This window comes from Bos javanicus, chromosome 19, assembly GCF_032452875.1.
Source record: "Bos javanicus breed banteng chromosome 19, ARS-OSU_banteng_1.0, whole genome shotgun sequence".
In the NCBI taxonomy this organism is placed as follows: Eukaryota; Metazoa; Chordata; class Mammalia; order Artiodactyla; family Bovidae; genus Bos; species Bos javanicus.
Genome location: NC_083886.1, coordinates 39,252,373 through 39,266,661, shown reverse-complemented (window position 1 = coordinate 39,266,661; position 14,289 = coordinate 39,252,373). Strand labels below are relative to the sequence as shown.

General features: G+C 53.9%; 1 protein-coding gene across 4 annotated transcripts in view; it reads right to left on the bottom strand.

Annotated features, from left to right (window-relative positions):
• Positions 1-14,289, bottom strand: part of HOXB9 (homeobox B9) — a 24,410-nt gene extending 10,121 nt beyond the window's left edge. Inside the window, exons 1-3 of one of the 4 annotated variants that reach the window (XM_061391498.1) lie at positions 13,166-14,289; positions 1,665-3,086; positions 280-545 (exon numbers count right to left, since the gene is read on the bottom strand). The gene's annotated coding sequence lies outside the window, so the exon portion shown is untranslated. Of the gene's footprint in view, positions 1-279; positions 3,087-13,165 lie in introns of all 4 variants that reach the window. The other 3 variants (XM_061391495.1, XM_061391497.1, XM_061391494.1) reach the window with 3 other exon arrangements.

Sequence of the window (14,289 nt, the reverse complement as noted above, 5' to 3'; positions counted from 1 at the left end):
CGCAAACAGTAGCCCAGAACTGGAAAGGCAAGGGGGTTGACCTGAGCAGCCTCCAGGAAGTTACCCTGCCCGTCTCCGCAGAGGCAGAGCTGTCCCAGGTAAAACAACCCATTCTGAATTCACAGATGAAACCGGGATACTCGCTCCTTCCTTCTGGACCTTCTCTCCCCGGTCCCCACCGATGTTCCCTGCTGCCACTTCCGTCCCTCCGGACCCCGCGCCCTCACAGGTGCCCGGGCGCACACGCCGCACCCGGCGGCGGCCGAGCGGCGGACTTACCTGGACGGCGGCGGCGGCGGGAGCGGCCGTCGGAAGGGGCGGCAGGCGCGGAGCCAGCGGTCCTGTCCCGCCGGGCCGGGCTCCCTCCCGGCCTCGTCCGGGAGGCCAGGGTCCCAGCGGCCACGTGTCAGACGGGGAAGTCCGAGGGGGCGCAGGAGTCTGCGGGGCCGCCCGCTCCCCCTCCCGGGTATAAATCTTGGGGACCGGAAATACAATAAAACTTCACCGTGTTGATGAACTTCAAATGGTTTACATCCCCTCCTGTCCTGAAAAGAAAGACGGCCGGGGGCGGGTTAAAGGAAGGGGAAACAAATTTACGAGCCGCGGAAGCACCCGCTCGGCCCCTTTCTTTCGCCGGGCGGCCGATGTCCGCGTGGAGAGAAGCGGTCTGGCCTCGGACTTGGCCCGCGGTCCCCGCCGCCCCGCTCGGCGTTCACGGGGTCTGGAGGCCACCTCCCCCCGGAAAACACACCGAGGCCTCTGCTCGCCTCCCCGCTCCTCGCGAGCAGAGCTAGGCGCCGGGCCTCCTGGTTACGGCTCTGACTGCCAGCCACGGCCTGACCTCGGTTCTTTGCATCTTTCCGCCGAAAGCGGGTTTTTTCCCTTTTTTCTCTCTAGCCGCCAGATCTTTGCCCTGCCCATCCCTGTTTATTGCCTGGAACTTGCTGGAAAGGAGGAGAAGAGAGTCAGAAGGTCTGAGGGGCTGAGTCGGGCAAGGGCACCCAGAGGAGAAACCGAGGGGCCGGTCTTCGCCGGAGTGGCAGTGACGGCCAGCGGCTAATAGTGTCCCAAATCGTCTTCTCTCTGCTTTCCTAAAATACTCAAAATCAAACAAAAATGACCACTACCCAGCCCGCCACTAATCCTCTCCACAGTTCTTTTCTGCCCTGGGCCATTTTTCTGTTTTGTTTTGTTTTTACAAACTTTGTGGAATCCAGATTTGGAAGGGCAGTTCGGCCGTGTTAACCAAAACTGAGAAAAATCCCTTTCACCTTGGGCTCCAGATAACTGGGAGTGAAGTTACTGATTTCTTGCTCACTTTGATGAAGGGGTCTGGTTAGGTGCACTTCAGGGTGGGAGAGCAAAGGAATTCCAGCGTGACTCACTAGTTATTCACAAAACAAAACAAGAGAAAACAACCAAGGATTCGGGTCTGACAGGCTCTGGGGAGGTTTGTGTACAGGACTGAGGGCCGGCTGCAGACGGAGGTGGGGGTCTGGTGCACTGATGCTCACCTTCTCGCACAGACACACAGGTATGACCCTGCATGACTCATGAACTCCACCACCTACCCCTCCAGGAAAAGGCCCCAAAGCATTACTGGGGATTTTTAAAAAATGGATTAAAAGTGGTATGGACAGGAAAAATATGAGGCTGTGGCTTACAGTTTCCAAATTTTCTGAAAGGCCAACTCTGCTTCAGGCAGTCCCACTCTGCTTTAGCTGGCAAGGGGTGGGGAATGCCCTCTGGCCCCTTCCCGTTCACCAAGGAGGAAGAAGCTGGGAGCTCATTAACAGCTGGAAGACAGGAAGTAACTTGTTTCTATCCCAACATCCATATTCCAGGATATGCATGGGGTGCCCCTCCAGCATGCGCCCCATTTCCCTCTTTTCACTCCTCATCTTGCTGTACATTTTTTTTTTCACTAAACAGTCATTCCTTCTATCAGGATTTGCCTCTGAGAGTTATTAGTGACAGAAGAAGAGCAGACCAGAGGGGCGGCAGTTTCCACAGCATTCTAGAGTGCCGTTGCCCACCCCTGCCCTCCTAGGTTGTGGGGTGAGGGCGGGCAGAGACGGGTCAGTGTGCTGGCTTCCTGCCCATTGCTGACCTCAGTCTCTGGAATCTGGAAAAACGGAAGAGACTACAGCCTTAGAATGACATACCTGAGCACACACTAATTTTGCACACACTTTTCGGGGGGCTTTCTGGTTTCCCTTTACCCCATCCCAGGAACCCAGGCCGTGGATTTCAGTTTAAAAATTAAACTCTGCATGGGGCCTCCAGCACCTGAAACCATAGATGCTGGGTAGCCTTTTTCATCCCGAGGTCACCTGGCCCCAGAGTCAACTTTCAAATGCTCACCACAGATACCCAGCAACAGGGGAGCTGGTGCCAACAAGCAACCTCCTGAAAGTCTCTCATACACTAGTTGATGGTATGAGTGAGTAAAGGCCACTTGGGCAATGTTTCCTTTCACCCTCAACAGTTTTTCCAAAAGCACGTCCATTTCCAAGTTATTCTGAAAATTGAAAATGTAGATGATCAAGCTGTTAGATTTGGGGGAGGCTTTTCCCTACTGCAGTCCCTCCTGGAAGACAAAGCAGAGTTCTAGCATAATTGGTGGAGAATGGACAATTTGGATGGCGAGATAAGACAGTGAAGACGAGATGCCCAACACCGGATCCTCAAAGGAACAGAAATTGCGACACCACCGCCCCCTCCCATTTAGTGAGAATTACAAGAATAAATATTTTTGGGCCTTCCAGGTCCGCGTCCCTTCCTAGGGTTCATTAAGCGGGGGCTGTCTCAGACAAGTCAAAGGTGCCAGAGGCCGTGCTCCTGAAACCCGAGCTGAATTCGCTCCCTGCCCACCCCAATTTGTGGGTCGGCTGCGGAAGCAGCTCTGAGGTCGCTGGCGGATGGGGCTGTGGCCGCCGCCGACCTCTAGGCGGCGGCCTGGTGCTGAGTCCGCGCTGAAGAAGATCCTCCTCCCGCAGCTTTGTGTCCTTCGCCGGGTGAAGGGGCCTGCAGACGGACTGGGCTTGGCCTGGAGCTGGCCGCCGGCGTGTCGCCTTTGGCGCCCTCTGCCAAGCAAAAGAAACACGATTAAACGAGTGAGGGCTGGGAAAGGAATCCACAGCTAATCATGGCTCCATCTGCTCCCAACCCCCTACCCCATCCCCGACTCTAGGGAGCCTTCCACAGCCCAAATCTCCTTTGATCTCTCCGGAAGCCGGTTCAGGGGCAGCGCCAGAAGCTTTAACCCGCTCCCATAACTTGCAAAAGAAGTCACTGAGTCCCGAAGAAATTAAGTGGTTAACCCCAAATCAGAGCAGCTATTTAGAATGGTGAAGGAGGGTTGGAGGACATGTCCTCTACTCCAAATGTAACGTTTTTATTCCAAACTATGATGGCCCCAGCAAAAATGTCTTTCTTGTAAGCAAAGTTCATCTCCAGAATAACAGACTTTGGAAGTTGTCTATATTGGAGGTTTGGTATTTCCTGGATTTAAGATTTGGGGGGACACATAGGGAATTGGAGACAGACATAGGAATGACTCAGCTAGCATCAGGAGCCAAGACAGGTCCTGCCCCTTCTCTTCTAGGACTGGTCAGCTCAAAGCTGCTGTCACCTCCCTAGCTGTGTCTGATCATGGGCAAGTGCTTTAGGCTTTCGAAGGCCTGGATGAAAATGACCTACTAGACAGGGATATTGTAAGGTCTGATCACGTTGTAAAAGAGACCCCATGATTAAGAGAAGATGCTTGATATAAGACTGTCCCATAAACCCCAAAGAGAGGGGCTTTTAGAGTAGGCAGTTGGGCCACTCTCCTTGGCTTGAATGGGACCAGTTATAGGGGGTAAGGGAAAAGAGGGGCTTCCCTCATAGCTCAGTTGGTAAAGAGTCTGCCTGCAATGCAGGAAACCCTGGTTTGATTCCTGGGCCAGGAAGATTTGCTGGAGAAGGGATAGGCTACCCACTTCAGTATTCTTGGGCTTCTCTTGTGGCTCAGCTGGTAAAGAATCTGCCTGCAATGCAGGAGACCTGGGTTTGATCCCTGGGTTGGGAAGATCCTTTGGAGAAGGGAAAGGCTATCCATTCCAGTACTCTGGCCTGGAGAATTCCATAGAGTGTATAGTCCATGGGGTCACAAAGAGTCTGACCGACTGAGCAACTTTCACTTACGCTTAGGGGAAAAGAGGCCTGTTCAGGACCCAGTCCCTCTGAGCCTGAGTTCAGAGACATCCAGAAACCCGAGAAGAGGAGGTTGGGAGGAACTGGGGTTGCTCTCTCCCAAAGCAGAGATATCATTTTATACTGCAGAACCCTCTAAGAGAAGATTCTCCAAAGTTAGTCTTCGGACAGAATTCCCAGAGACTCCCCTGTGGGAAAGGGAGGGAAGAAGAGAGGCGAGGTGGCCATTGGGGCCACAGCAGCAAAGGGCACGTGCTACCGTGGAGGAAACTGCAGGATGCAGTGCCTGCCCAGGTCTGGGCCTCAGGGGACACTGTTCTCCCAGACAGGCAGGGGTTCTTGCGGACGCCTAATTACTGAGCACACATCTGGAGCAGCTGCGCCCCACTCAGCCTCGGGCACATTATTCTGCTCCAAATTCTATTTTCATTCCTGAGGCTGAGTCATAAAAGACTCTAGAGGCAGGATAAAGTCGGGTCTGTGTGTGTCAGCATTCCTGTGTGTGTGTGTGTGTGAGTCTGTGCGGGTAGCGTCTGCGAATCTCACTGTGATTGCCCAATCGATTTGCAAAAGTTGGGGGGGAATGGAGCAACATCAGGCGAATTCAACTGCGAACATACTGTGGGCCTCATTATCCGCCCATTTCAAGGGGAAGCATTTGGGGCTTGGAATTAGCCAGTTAATTGCAGCACTTCTTTGTTCATTTTAGGGCAGGAGGAACTGCATTCTATGAAAATATTCCAAGTTTCAAAAACTTTTAAGATCTTTTCATTGTCATTGTTCTTTATTTCCATCCTCATTATGCCACTTGAGCATTCAGATCTGCCAGTATCACATCAACATTATTTTACACACACACACACACACACACACATGCTTCATGCCTGGAAAAGTAACTCAGTTTCTTTGCATCAGCAAAATCTGCAAGTCTTAACTCTTTGGATTGTTGTAAGGTTTAATTAATGGACAACATGTCTAGGATTTAGCACAATGCCTAATGAACAAAGAGTAAAGAGGAACTGTTAATAACAGAAGGAGCAGAAAAGAGGTGGAGGAGAGAGGAACCGGAGAAAGAGGAGGAAGTCTGCTTTGTTCTCAGAGAACCAGTCTAGATTGGAGGGTGTGCGTCTCAGCCTGTATATGTATAATGTATTCTTTTGACTTACAGCTATGTCCATAAAAGTGAGGCCCCTTGAACCCCTTGGCCTGTAACTACCTCTTCAATAAGGAACAGAGAATTGGGGCAATTATCTGGCTCATTTCAGGTTCAAACTCTCTTTAGCCTGAAGTATCTGGATCTGGTGGGGGAAAGGTCTGGGGAGTGGTGGCATATTCTTTTTTTTTTTTTTTTTGGCATATTCTAATCTGACTTCTCAATGAGCCTTTTCCCATTGCTGCAGTGAGCAAGAGTCTGCCCTAGAGAACGGGTAGAAAAGAAACAGAGGCCCCAGAAAGCTGAAATTAAAACAGAACATCTGAGAAATGCTTGAGAAAAACCAGGTCTTGCTTGTTTCCTGGGCAGCTATGAGGCCTTGGAGCTCCCTGATGAACCAGCCTCAGAGGCTCCCCAGACAAGCCACAGACATTTGCCTGGTGGGAACTTTCATTCCATGTTCAACAAACATTTCCTGAGTGCCCACTGTGTGCCCAGCGCTGGCTGAGCTCTGGGGCTCCAGTGGGAGTTGCCCCCCACCAGTTAGCCTTGTTGATTTGCAGCCATCCAGAAGTCTCTGCTCCCAGAAACTAGTCCAGAGGCCTGGGAAGGGGGATAACCCTGCTGGGCAAGAACTTCTGGCCAATGACAGCATTGCCTTTTCAGAGCCAAAGTCCCCATGCAGGGGAGGAGCCAGATGGTCTGGGCATCCCCCTCCCATTGTCTGTCAGAAAGAGGCCAACTCCACGGTGGGGATGGCCTTGTGGGGGAAGGGGTGGGGCAGAGGGGCATGAAGAGGGGAGGAGAGATGACTACAGGCTCCTGACCCTCAGTCGGAAGTTTTTAAGAACACCAATTAGCTTTTTTAATTAGTAAAGGAGAGAACAAACAGGCATATATTTCTTCTGCTCTGATTAAAAGCATTTAGGTCAGGTGTTCACAGCCAGAATTATTCAGTTTAAGTTGTCCCAAGCAGAAAATGGTTTATTTTTTCTTTTATTTTCAGGCAGGGGTCTGAATACTATTAGCCAACCAGTGGCTTCTTGTTCCAGCCCAGAACTGCTTTGGCTGGTAGGTGGTGGTTGTGCCCCTCAGAGAGGGGCATCCAGGAGTGGGTTGGGAATCTGTCCTGCCCCCAGTCACATTTGCTTGAAATGTGTAGGCAGTTGAGGGGTGGAATGTGTGTGTAGCGGGAGGGTGCAATAAAGGTAATAATTTCCAGTTGCCTTAATTTGTCTGAACATCATCCAAGAAGAAGGAAGTTTCTTCACCTCCCAGACCCCAAAGAAACCTGATTTTTCTTCTGGGAGGTATGGTTTGGTCAACTGAAAGGAGTGAAGAGAAGGCCAGGAAGCTTTTACTATTAGTAGACTGGAGAGAAAGAATAAAGTCTAAACAAGTCTCAAACATCCAGTGAGTTTAGATGAAACTAGGAGGTCTCTGAGGCTTGTCAGGGACCACCTGCTGCTTGGCTCCTACTAAGGGTTACAAAAGTATTTGGGAGCAAATGTCTTCCCCTTTTAGCTCAGTGTCTAGTATCCACCACCGCCTCCTCTCCACTCCCCACTAGCCCCGGCCTTCTCGGTCTTCTAACCTTGGCTGTCTCTAGCCCCACAAAGAGTTGGGATATCCAACAAAACTGAATAGGTAGATCAGTAAGGGACACAAAAGAACATTTGCTGGGCTCACAGACAGCATTATCTAGGGGGTTGTTGTCAAACAGCCTTCCCTTCCCAGGAGTTCCAGCATGTTTCTTATTTCCTGAGGCTGCTCAAGCCTGGTATCCCTCAAGCAGTTGGTCCCACTCTTGGGGGGGTCCAAGATCTGCTTTGCCCCAGCACCCCACCAAAGTTTCTCCACACTTTCTCAAGCATACAGATCCAGCGAGGGAAGAAAGACCAGCTATACTGGGAACCCAGACCCCGCCAGTAGTGGTGGGGAGAGAAGCACTGCGGCATCGGTGTTCTTAATGGTGAAGGCTGGCCTGGCAGCCACAGCGGGAAGTGAAGATCTGAGTTAGCTGACCGTATTTGGTCTCAGTATTTTCCAGACACTAGCTTCTTTAACTGATCTAAATAGGAGTTCATAACCTGGGGTCCAAAGGGTCTGAAACCCTCTGAAATTGTGGGGTTTGGTGAGTACTGTGTTGGTTCGTTTTTTCCCTGTGGGGACAAGGAAAGCAACAGCTTTTTTTTTTTTTTTTTAATTAGATTTTAAAGTATGGGCAACTAATTCCCAAAATGCTAGGAACTTTTTATTCACTTGTGCTTGTGCTAAATCGCTCAGTCATGTCCAACTCTTCTTGATCCACTGGACTTTAGCCCACCGGGCTCCTCTGTCCATGGGATTTTTCAGGCAAGAGTACTGGAGTGGCTTGCCATTTCCTTCACTATTCACATACAAGTACCACAAATAGGATGCTGAGGGAGGCAGTGAAATAGACTTGAGTATCTGACAAAATAAATTAAAGGAGCCGACAAACAATTGTGTGTACCAAGGTCACATGGATAGCTTTCCACAAGAGGTACCTGTTCACAGGGGTTGAGAACCCCAGGACTGAGACAGGCAGCCCACAACACCCAGTCCCCACCTCTTGTGTGCTCCCTTGCCCACGTAGAAGGATGTGCAAGGTCTGTGTGTCTATAATAAAAATGAAATGGAGCTGTACTCCTCTGGAGCCTGGATCTTCAACCATTTGCTGCCTTGTCCATACCGAAAGACAGCAGAAAGTTTCAGGATCTGTTTTCCCTTCACAAACGCCCTCCTCTTGGAGGGATGGGGTCCGGGAGGGGAATATTGCCGGATCTCCAGCTCCCTCAGCTTCAGCCAGGCCTATAGTGCCCCGTCTGAGCCCGCCAGCGGCTAGCCGGGGCCACTCGCCATGACCTTAAAGTTCTCTTGGTGCAGGCTGGACGCGGAGAAGGGCGCGAGATTCAGCAGGACAGGTAGACAGAAGCAGACACAAAGAAAGGGGCCTCGTCTCCTGTATTGCAGGCGGATTTCTTACTGTCTGAGCCATCAGGGAAGGGCCAGAGAGAAGATGGAGACTCACAAAGAGTTAAGTGAAGCAGACGGGCAGGAAAGCGGGAGCTGGAGCACGGCGCGCAGGTGGAGAGGCCGAAACCCGCGTGCTGAGAAGGACCCAGAGGGGCCTCGGAGGCGGCCGGGCGCGTCTTCCTCCCATCTTTACAGGGAGGTTAATGAGCGGCCCCTCGTTCTAAACCGCCTCTTACAACTCCTAGATCTCCTTAAGGCTCTGATTAATTAATCAGCCGACTCGAGAGGAAAGAGGTGCCCCTCCGCTGGGACCCGGCAGGTTTCGCCAGTTCGTTTATTAGTTGTGGTGAGGAAGGGCAGGGGAGGGGAAATCCCGGGCCAGGAAGTGGGGGCAAGTGGCACGGGCGGCCGGGAGGGAGCAAATGGACTGTTCCTGAGGGGCGGCTGAGCGCGGGGACCCAGGGATTAGGACCCACGCCCCCTTGGAGCAGGAGAGCGAGAACACCCCTCTCCCTCGGAAAGGGCGCCCCGCCCCAGCCTCCAGGGCGAGTCGCTCCCTGAGATGGAGGCTGGACGGAGCCCCCATCCCACCGCGTCTCCTCTCCTTAGACCGCGGAGGTTGTGCACCTACAGGCCCTTGGCGTTGCGGCGTCCCGGGGAAGAGGGGGTCACCTTGTAATTGCGACCGCCCTTCGCTCCGAAAATGCTATTTCCAGACGCTTCTGCCGGGTTTGAAAGCCTCATTTCTAATCCTTCAGCCAGGCTCCCGCCTCCAGAGGGCCGAGGCTCGGTGCTAGACCCTCCCAGGATTCCAGATCCTACCCCAGCGGCGCCAACCTGCGGATGGGCGGTCGGCGATGCGGCTGGAGGCGCGCGGAATCCCGAGGTGCCCCTGACCCTCCTCCGGACGCCAACTCTGCGGCTCCGGCTCGGCCGCCTCCCGGCCTGGCGACCTTCCTGCCCTCCTGCCCACAACCAGGCCAGCGCCCGGCACTGAGAGCTCCACCCCGCGCGCAGCCGGGAGGCGAAAGTGCTGATCCCCAGCCGAGCACCGCGGGATGCGCGCCGTCGGGGGCCGCCGCGCTGGCCCAGCGCCAGGGAGCCTAGATAGGACTTGGTGTGTTCCGCACAATCCCAAATACGTCCGGAGTCGGGATCTAGGTGCGTAACGGAGGCAAATCCTTCCGCCACGACTTCTCCAGCCACCCCAGTCCCCAGGAGACGTGGTCCCACTGCAGTGAGCACTCTCTCCCTGGAGCCGCGGCAACTTGTGGAGCCTCATTCCCCCTGGTTCACATCAGAGCTCAGGATCCCGGCTCACCGGGGCCAAGGAACTAACGGACTGACGAAGAGGTAAGAGGTTTAACAAGTAGAAATTTGGACCCTCTTCCTTTTTATTGTTTCAAAGGACAGGGTCCCTGGATATTGACTCCTCGCTCCAGAAGAGTTTCGGGCATTCTGACCAGTCCTTTCGAGTCCAATGGGGCGGGGGCTTCCGCCGTAGGTTAAGGAGGAACTTTCCGGGATGGTAGAGGCTCAGGAGTTCATGGTTATTTTTCTCATTATTGTTACTCATTATTATCCAGTTAATTTGGGATTAAGCCCTCACCTCCACTCCTGCCGAGACAGCCTTGCACAGTAGCCCGGAATGAAAAGGGGGTGACTCAGAGCCGCCCCAAGATGGGATGGGGTGGGGGCGCTTTGGCCTTAATTACCCCTGCAAGGTAGAGGCTGTTTTCCTATAACTAGGGCTGAGGTGGGGACAGAAGGAGAAAGAATGGAGAGTGGGCTGAGGGCAGCCACTTTGGCATCTTCCTAAGAAAGCCCCACTGCTCTTCGTCCTACTCCTTACAGACAGCGGTGAGACAGGAGCACTAACCGGGGTACTTTGACAGGAGGTGGATGGACCTGGTAAGCACCCAGTTATCATCTAAATAGAAAGAAGTGAAGACCTAACTGACCATATTTGGTCTCAGAATTTTCCAGATACTAAGTTCTCTGATGACTCCAAACAGGAGTTGTTAACCTGATGGTCAAGGACTCTGAAATCCCCTGAAATTGTGGGATTTCATGGCTCTGCAAGAAAGCCTTCATCATCTCCTGAGAAGCTCTGGGAGGAGAAGCAGCAGCTGGGGGTGGCACGGGGAAAGGAGGCCAGAGGCCCCACCTGCTGTCTAGTGTCCTAGACAATGAGCTCTGGACACCCGTCCACATATTGCCAAAACGGAGCGTGTAAATTTGCCAGTCAGCCATGGCGGCAGATTTTCTTCACTGCTTTCAGGACAGGTCGGGGTGCCTAAGCAGATTACAAATCTGGATGTTTTCCTTTCAGTTATTCTTGATTTGGGAGCTCTGGCGCCCTTAGGGCAGTAAAGCAGGAGAAGAACCTGTCCCCTGATCTCACCTCCACCTGGTAAACAGTCCAGCATCCCCTGCCGGCTGGGTCAGGGGTCAAACCTGCCCCACCAAGTCTCTGTCTGTGTCAGGCTTGGCCCCTCAACCCTGTCAGCTCTGAGGGCTCATTTCTCTGTGAGCCCAGGTCTGCTCCCTCCACACCTGGCCACCTGAATAACTACAGCAATTTTTCTTCTTCTTCCTATTTTTTGAAAACTGCAGAAGCCCCAAATCCTTAGCTCCTCTTAAGGAAGATGGTGCTTTTGGATCTTGGGATGAGGGGCATTGAGGAATCAAATTAACCTCTAAAGCATTGCAGGGCTGGGTCTCCTATGAGGACTCGGTGCTTCAGATCAGTTCTGGGTGCTGCCTGGATGGGTCAAATAGTCCCTCTGAGTTCAGAAAACCTATGGATTCCTCTGTCTTTCTATGTTTGAGAAGAAAAAGACAAAACCCAAGAGTAAGAGAGTGATGAGGGAGGAGAAAATGAGGGAGAGATTCCAACAGATTAAAACAATCAACTTCTCTTTCTAATCCCACAGCATCAGAAGCCTGATGCTTGTTTTAATCAGGCCCGAAAGAGAAGCTGGAGGCAGGGTGGGTGAGAGACTTAAGTTCTCAGCTGACTGAGCCGTGGGGTCAGTGCCTCTGAGGCAGTGAGAAGGCAGAACCATCCTCTGGGGATGGTACCGGTAGGGGTCTGGGTCTCCTCAACTGCAGTGTGGAGGAGTGTGGGGCTCTTAAGGGTCTCCAAGGTCTCCTGTGGTGCCTTGCCTGGGGTCTAGTAAAGGCTTTCCTTGCGTTTCCTCTGGGGCACACTGCTTGTTTGTGGGGTATGTGTGTATAGAGGTAGTGGCTCTAAACCCTGGCAGATGGCTAAGAGCAACTGCCTCCCTGGGAGCCCAGGGCGATATGATTGATAGTAGAAAGAGGCTTCATTTTTCTAGTTTGGGGGAGTGAGGAGGGCTCTCTGGACTTGGAGCCAAGTGCTCCAGAGTCTAGGGAAATGGAGGAGCTGCAGCTCCAAAGGGGGATTTAGAGGACAGGTCTTATCAGGAAAAGCCCTGAACTCCCTACTGACTATAGTGTTATAAAGGAGTTTCCACCAAACTCCCTTCCTCCAAGAATCCGGACTTTCTCTAAGGGAACAACTCCTCACCATTATGGGTCTTTGTGCTTCTATTAACACTAGAAAGTACGATTCTGTGTCATATGTTTCCACATTTAACATACATGGAATATGAGAAATACTGTGTACCATTCTTTTTTTAAGGGGAATGTATATAGGTGAAAATATGAATTTCCTGTCTGCTACCTTTATTGCTGAGCACAGTTGGGAAAACATTATTTCCTGTCTCTTTTGCATGTTTTCATGAATCCTCTATCCTCAACCTTTACAGGACAGCTTAAGACTCTGAGAGGCACAGCTGCCCTGACCCAGGATTGCTCTCTGACTCCTAAGAGTTACCAATTCCTAGAAGACCTTGAAATACCCACCATGCAGCCCCTTTATGCCTGCTTCTCTCTACATGCCTTTTTCAGAGGCCAGTAATTTTGTATTGGCCCAGTCCACACAGATTGAGATACCTTCTCTGACTTCTGCCCCCTCCCATAAACAACAAGCCCCTGGACAAAAATACACACGCATCATTTTGTGAGTGTGAATTTCTAGTAAGATGGCGGCGCCTGGCATCCCTTCAGATTCAGATACAGGCTCTCCCAGGCAGAAGGCCCTGGGAGCCTCCGCACAGTCCGGAGGGCAACGAAATCTTGGTCCCCTCCCTACGTGGAAAGAGAGTCTGAAGCAAGACTCTCCCCAAACATTCTCCCTTCATCCCTTCTAGGGGGCTGCTGGAGTGAGAGCTGAGTGTGCATCTTGGGGGCCTGGAGGCTCCCATCCGAAAGCAGCGTTTCAGGCCAATTTCTAATTTCTGTGGAGAAAGAATAACCACTGTCCCTTTCCAAGCGACCCCCACCCACAAGACCGGTGGGGGCTGCGGGTCCCTGACTCTGTCTCTCTCCTCTTGGTATCCGGGACTCTGAACCGGGAGACCCCGCGGAGAGGGCCCAAGGCTGCCCTCAGCACCCGGCAGCGGGAGCCAGCGGCGCGCGGGAAGGATGGGAGGCGATTCTCTGCCCCCTTACACACACCTTCGCCTGGAGAGCGAGTCCGGTGGAAGCCAGCGGGGGTTGGGGAGCAGGCGTTGTGGGTACGCCCCAGACCCCACCCGGGAGGCTGGATCGGCCCAGAGCTCAAGGTGAGCTGGTGCCCCGGTAATCTACCCCCGCCGCGGCCTCTCGGCGCTCGAAGTGCGGCCGGGGTTGGGGGTGCTGCCCATCCCCAGAGAGCTCTTTGCGCCGCCGCTCGGAGCTGCGTGGTCCCGGCCCCCGGCGGCCAGTGGGAGGAGGGGAGTGTCTACCTACCTCTCCGGACCGCGCTGTCCTCCGCGAGTTTTCCAGGACTGCAGGAACCCGGGACGTGGGCACGACCGAGCCTGGGGACGGAGGTGACGGTGCCGGGGCCTGGGGTGAGGCTGCTGCCGGTCGCCGCCCCGTTCCCCGCCCTGGGAGGCCGCTGGGAGCAGAGTCTAGGTCTGGGGCGGCGGCGCCGACGGCGCGGGGGCGCGAAGGGACCCGTGCGCCCTGGTTCCCCTGGCGCCAGCGAGCGTTGCGGGTGGGGGGCGAGGACGGGGCCGGAGCCGCGGGTCCGCGCGGGTGCCACCTTCCTCCGCGTCCGCCCTGGCCGGGTTCCCGCCGGTCTCACCTGCCCCTCCCTGGGGCGCCGTCGGATCGCAGCGCGGCGGTTCCCAGAATGGGCCTTGCCTGCTTCTGGAAGGGCAGGGCCGCAGAGGAAAGGCGCCGAGATGGCCGGCAGAGAAAAGAGGGTGTGAGAGTGTGTGTGCGTGAGTGTGTGTGTGTGTGTGTGTGTGTGTGTGTGGAGAGAGATAGAGAGGGAGGCAAAGGCGAGGTGGGGGTGGGGTGGGGAGCGTATTACAGACTATAGGGAAGAGAATTCGAGGAAAGCTTCCCAGAAAAGCGGTCAGATGCAGAAATAGACAAAAGAAGTGGGAGAAAGCAGAGTCGGGGGGACAGAAAGGAGCCCCGGGCTTCTGAAGTGAGCGACAAGTTGTCTTCAGGAGTTGGGAATGTGAGCGGGAGGGGCGAGGCCGGAGGAGTCTGAGAAGAGGAGGGGGCGCCCTGACCTCGGCAGGAGGCGACAGACACAGGCGGAGGACCCCTCCTCCGACCCCACCCCCACCTCACCCAGTCCCTCGCCAGGTTGCAGCCCTTCTCTCGCTGGTGAGGCACCCGGGGCGACTTCCCGCGCTCCCCTCCTGCGGCATCGCCGGCCTGGGGCTCAGACCGCCTGGGGGTCTGCACCAGACTGAGCGCTGCCCTTCTACCTGCCTTCTTTCTTCAGTTCCCTGGGCCTTAAATGGGACCTTCCCCCATTGAATGAACAGGACAGGCGAGGCCAGAGGGAACGACCTTGGCCAAGGTCAAAGAAAGAGCTCCTAAGTTTCACTTTCCATACCAGCCCTTAGGAC